The following is a 6000-nucleotide window of genomic DNA, read 5'->3' on the forward strand; positions in this document are numbered from 1 at the left end:
GCTTTAAGAGCCTCATCTAGCTGCCTGGAAGCCAGTATTCTGCCAACAGACTTCAGATGAAGATGTAGAACTCTCAGTAACTCCTGCACCATGCCTGACTGAACCTGTAAGCCAGACCGAATTAAATGTTATCCTTGTGAGAGTTGCCTTGGTCATGGTGTCTGTTCACAGCAGTAAAACTCTAAGATAGGTGCCTTGAAGTCACAGGTAGCTGAGGCTAGCCTTAAACTCCTGATCCTCCTTGTCTCCACTTCCCAAGTACTGGGATAACAGGCTAAGCTGCCATGCCTGGCTGGCAACACATTATTCTAAAGACTGGAAAGGTAGAATGAGTTCAAGTTCACATTAGACCAGTAACATCAAGTGCCAGATGAAAAAACATAGATGTTAGGGCCTGGGGCCAGCTCACACACACATGCATACACATATACATGCACACACATACACAGGCACATGCACACATGCATACACGTGTACATGCACACATGTACACATGCACACGCATGCGCGCACACACACACACTCACACACACTAAACACAGCAAAACTAAATGTTAAGCAGGAACTAGGGCGAGCAAGCAGAATCAGCGATATTATTAAAAAAAAACACATGATAGGAATATCAGGTGATCCCTGGGATGCAGGGCCGGCTCCTGTCAGGAGGCTGTGTAACATCTGAAAGGAAAAACTGGTATAATTAGACAAATATATTCTAAAAACTCTTTGGAAAGTTCAATCTTCATTTGCAATTCTACTTTTCATTAAAAGAGGAATTGAAGAGACATTTTAAAAGGAGTTTATAGGTTAATTTTTAAGGCTAGAGACGGCTTGAGTTTGATTCTAAAACTTAATATCAACTTAGTAAGAAATGTTTAAATAAGTGTGAGTCACTGATCTCAGGGCTGCAACAAAGCACTTAAAAAAGGAAGGAAGGAGGGAGGGTGGGAGGGAGAGAGAGAAAGAGGATGGAAGGGAGGGAGGGAGGAGGGAGGAATTAAAGAAGGAAGAGAGGAATGGACTGAGCTTCTGAACCTGTAAGCCAGCCCCAATTAAATGTTGTCCTTGTGAAAGTTGGAAGGAAGGAAGGAAGGAAGGAAGGAAGGAAGGAAGGAAGGAAGGAAGGAAGGAAGGAAGGAAGGAAGGAAAGGTGCATGGGCACAGCTCTTTAAGCCCTTCATGGTGGGGAGGTTGTCTGTGGTGTGAGAAGGCTGTCACATCACAGAGGGGAGCAGAGGTAAAGAGCTCAGCTCTGTCCTACTCCTTCACTAGAAGACAGAGCTCAGGGATGGCTACGCACTCCCTTTCAGTTAATCTCCTCACAGACAAGCTCCTTGGTGTGGCTCCTGGTCTGGCTCGCCCTTCCTCGTGTCTCGCCAGCTTGTGTCACCCTGCTTGATGCCAACATCATGAAGACATTTATTTAAAGTTCACGGTGGTTCAGGATCTGAGGTGAATGCCCAGCTTTTCTGGTATGTCATGGGCCTGATTTTAAAAGTGAGATGAAGACACATGCCTTTAATCCCAGCACTCAGGAGGCAGAGGCAGGCGGATTTCTGAGTTCGAGGCCAGCCTGGTCTACAAAGTGAGTTCCAGGACATCCAGGGCTACACAGAGAAACCCTGTCTCGAAAAACAAAAACAAAGTGAAATGAAGGATGCCCCAACAGTCTTCCCTATCAATTTCAGGGGATTCATCCTCTGTTGAAGCTTTGAGCCACTTTGAGTAAGACATAAGAATCCAGGTTCATTTTTCTGCATGTTGAATTCGGTTTCCCCAGCACAATTTTCTATCATTTATCCAACGTATATTTTTGGCTTCCTTGTCAAATGTCAGGCAGCTGTATTTGCATAGCCTCTCTGATTCTCTCCCACCAATCCATGTGTCTGGTTTGCTCCCGGACCGTGCTGTTAATATTACTGTGGCTCTGTAATATACTTTGAAATCCAGTGCAGTGATATCTCCTGCAATATTCTTTTTGTTTCAGGCTGCCTTGGCTATTCTTGATGTTTTGCCTCAGTATAGATTCTGAGATTTACTTGTTCATATCTGTCGGGGGTCGGGGAATCCCTAGCATTCTTATGGGAATTGTATTGAATCTGTAGATCGCCCTTCATAGGATGACCATTTTCACAATTTTATTTCCGACTATCCACGAACATGGGAGGTCTTCCCATCTTCTGGTGTCTTCTTCAAGTTCTTTCTTCAGTGTCTTCAAGATTTCACTGGAGAGGGCTTTTATTTCCTTAGTTAGGTTTGTTCCCAGCCAGTGTGTGTATATGTGTGTGTGTGTATGTGTGTGTGTGTGTGTGTGTGAGAGAGAGAGAGAGAGAATAAGTATATGAGTGCGTGTGCATGTGTATGTGTGTGTGAGTGTGTGCATGTGTGTGCATGTATGCATGTACATATGTCTGTGTGTATGAATGTGTGTGCACATGTGTGTGCATATGTGAGTGTGTGCATATGTGTGCATGTATGCACATATATATGCCTGTATGTATGAGCATGTGTGTACATATGCTCGTGTGTGTATGTATGTATGTATGGGTACATGTGTGTGCATGCATGTGTATGTATCCATGTGTGTGTGAGTGCATATATGTATGTGTATTCTCCCCAGTTTTCCTGATTCTTCTTGCCCAGCATGCTTGTTGCTTACAAACAGACGCTGATGGTTTTGTATGTTCATTCTGTATCCAGCCACTTTGATGAAAGTGTTTATCTTACTTATGGACTTTCTAGTTGGGACTTGACTAGCTCCGGAAATAAGAATGACAAGTGACAGGTGGGACCTCATGAGATTAGCACGCTCCTCCGTACAATAAAGGAAACGTTCAGTGGAGTGAAAAGGCCACCCACAGAGAGCGAGAAAATCTTTGTCAGTTATACATCTGACAGAGGATTAGTGTCTAGAATATACAAAAAATCTGAACACTCAGAAAACAAACAACTCAATTTAAAAAAATGGCTCTAGAACTAGATAGAGAGTCTTCAAATCAAAGAAGAAATGAAAATGTCAGTGGACACTTAGAGTGTTCACCATCCTCAGCTACCCTGGCATGCAGATTAAATCAACATCAAAACTCCACTTCACTGCACTTGGAATGGTCACTGACAGAAACATGAGTGAACAAATGGTGATGTGGTTGTGGAGAAAGGGGACTCCCATACACGCTGAGCAGACACTCCACATGCCAATCTGGAGGTTGCTTAAAAGTCTAGAACTGGGGACTGGAGAAATGGCTCAGTGGTTAAGAGCACTGACTGCTCTTCCAGAGGTCCTGAGTTCAACACCCAGCAATCACATGGTGGCTCACAACCATCTGTTATAGAATCCAATGCCCTCTCCTGGTGTGTCTGAAGACAGCAACAGTGTACTCATATACATTAAATAAATAAATAATTTTTTTTAAAAAGTCTAGAACTGGGGTTCACACCACACAGCACATTTCTTGCCCGGAGCCACTGTACCGCCGTGATCATTGCTGACCTGTTCACATCAGCAGAGACATGGGATCAGCCAAGATGTTCATCACTGAGCACTGGATAATGAAAAGGTGGAATATTAGCTGAAAGAAAAATAGAACCAGCAGGTAAATGGATGGAACTGGAAAACAGTTGTACTGACTGGGCTACTGAGGCCTCAAAGACCAACACAGTAAATATGTTGTGTCTCATATATGTGCTAGCCTGGTTGTGTGTTTAACATGTGTGTGGGGGGGCATTAGGGAGTGGGGTGGTGGAACGTAAGTGAAATGGAAGTCATTGGAAGAGTATGGGGGCCCAAGAGCTCAAGCAGTAGTGTGGTGCAGTGATGAAGCCAAGTGAACCCTAAAATGAAATGAAGAGTGGATGTAGAAGTGGCTTGGGAACCTATGATTCTGCAATCCCAGATGTAGATTCACACACACACATATATGTATATGTACATATACACACACATATACACATATATATAAATGTATACATGGGATAGGTAGTTCAGAATATATATGGGATAGCACAGCATGTGTGATCTGAAAGAATAGGGAACAGTTCTGAAAGCTAAAGATGCAAGCAAGCATAGGGTAGGGGTGGAGAAAAGCAAGAATAGGGTGTGGATTACCCACAACTAAAGATGTATGAACAAGTCCATCAGTTTGTAAACTAATTAAAATGACATGGGGGGGGGGGTTCGAGACAGGGTTTCTCTGTGTAGCCCTGGCTGTCCTGGAACTCACTCTGTAGACCAGACTGGCCCTGAACTCAGAAATCCGCCTGCCTCTGCCTCCCGAGTGCTGGGATTAAAGGCGTGTGCCACCACCACCCAGCTAAAATGACATTTTTGAAAACAGAGAATGAACAGAACTTCGGTGAACAGTACTGCTCCCAGAAGATATGAGCTATTACATGAAAACCTCAGCACCAGGCAGGAGATGGCTCTCTACAAGCTATCAGTCACAGACGGCCCAGAAGCAGCACAGGATATCACCATTGCTCTTGGTTGCCCATGGTGACTAGATGGTAAGACCCTGTTCCTAAAGATACCATGTATGTTGGCTTCTAGATATAGAGATATCCGTCTTGAACTGACTAAGAACCCCTCCCTGTTGGCTAATTTGATTGTGCTGGAAGGGGCTATGCAGGATGCTCTAAGAGAAAGACATCAAATATCTTATCCAGCACTGCCTGTTGCAGTTACTACCATGTTACAAAGTTACACTCATGTTATAATACCAGGCTTGCTCATTGGTACAATAGTAGCAAGGTTGTCTGTGGAGTAACCACTGCTGACTTGATTGAATTTGAGATCTGATCCATGCCTGATACTGTAAACATGGGCCACACGGAGAGCGTTATTCATTTATGTGTAATTTGCAAAAAGCACAGCAGACTATGAATTGTAAGACGTGGGTTTTGTTACATAAGTAGGATATTGAATTTTTTTTAACTGAATTGATTTTAATCGACGCATGCCATTTGTTTCCTGTGTGTCTAGAACTTTCCAAAGCCTCCTTCTGGTTGGTTGGTTTGTGTGACGCACACTTGTGAACCCCAGTCCCCTGCTACAACACTTCCCCCATCTGTGGACCCTTATTCCCCTGGCACTCTCTTCTTCTTAGCCTCAGGTGGCATCTCCAGGACTCTCAGTTTCTTTTTTTTTTATATATATATAATTTTATTTATTTATTTATTATATGTAAGTACACTGTAGCTGTCCTCAGACACTCCAGAAGAGAGAGCCAGATCTCGTTAAGGATGGTTGTGAGCCACCATGTGGTTGCTGGGATTTGAACTCCTGACCTTTGGAAGAGCAGTCGGGTGCTCTTACCCATTGAGCCATCTCACCAGCGACTCTCGGTTTCTATGACACTGTGTTTTAGCTTCCTTCCACAGATGAATGGGAACATGCAGTTTTGTATTTTTCTATGCCAGGATTATGAAATAATGATGCCTGTGGGAGGAGATATAAATGTCTGTGTGGGTGGGTGTGTAGAGGCCAAGAATAGATGTCTGGTATCTTCCTCTATCTCTGTCTACCTTTTTCTTTTTTGACTTTTTGGCTAGAGTGGTAGCCACAGAGCCCCCAGAATCATTCTATTTTCCCCAACAGCCTATGCTAGGGTTATAGGTACATACCACTCCACCTGGATTTGACAAGGATGATGTGATCCAAACTCAAGTTCTTCTGCTTGCACAGTAAGCACATTATCAGCCAAACCATCTTGTCTATCGTGTAAGAGTTTCTTGTTGAATTTTATTCCATATTCTTGTCTATTGTGAAAGCAAGGGACAAATTAAGAAAATAGCGATGGTTTCTGATTATTAAATGGCTGTCAACCAAAATGAATTTGTCACACGAAACTGAGAGATTATGTGGGTTGGCGAGTCCCTCTGGGCACCCAGCATCTCAGTCTAGTTCTGGAGAAAGGAGCAAACTGCTGGTGTTGTAGGGAAATGGCAGTAAGCTGAAATGCAGAAGGCCAGTTCTCCACCCCACAGGGATTTTGAGTGCAGGAGGAC

Source organism: Mus caroli, unplaced genomic scaffold, assembly GCF_978045245.1.
Source record: "Mus caroli unplaced genomic scaffold, Mus_caroli_1 scaffold_4, whole genome shotgun sequence".
Lineage (NCBI taxonomy): Eukaryota > Metazoa > Chordata > Mammalia > Rodentia > Muridae > Mus > Mus caroli.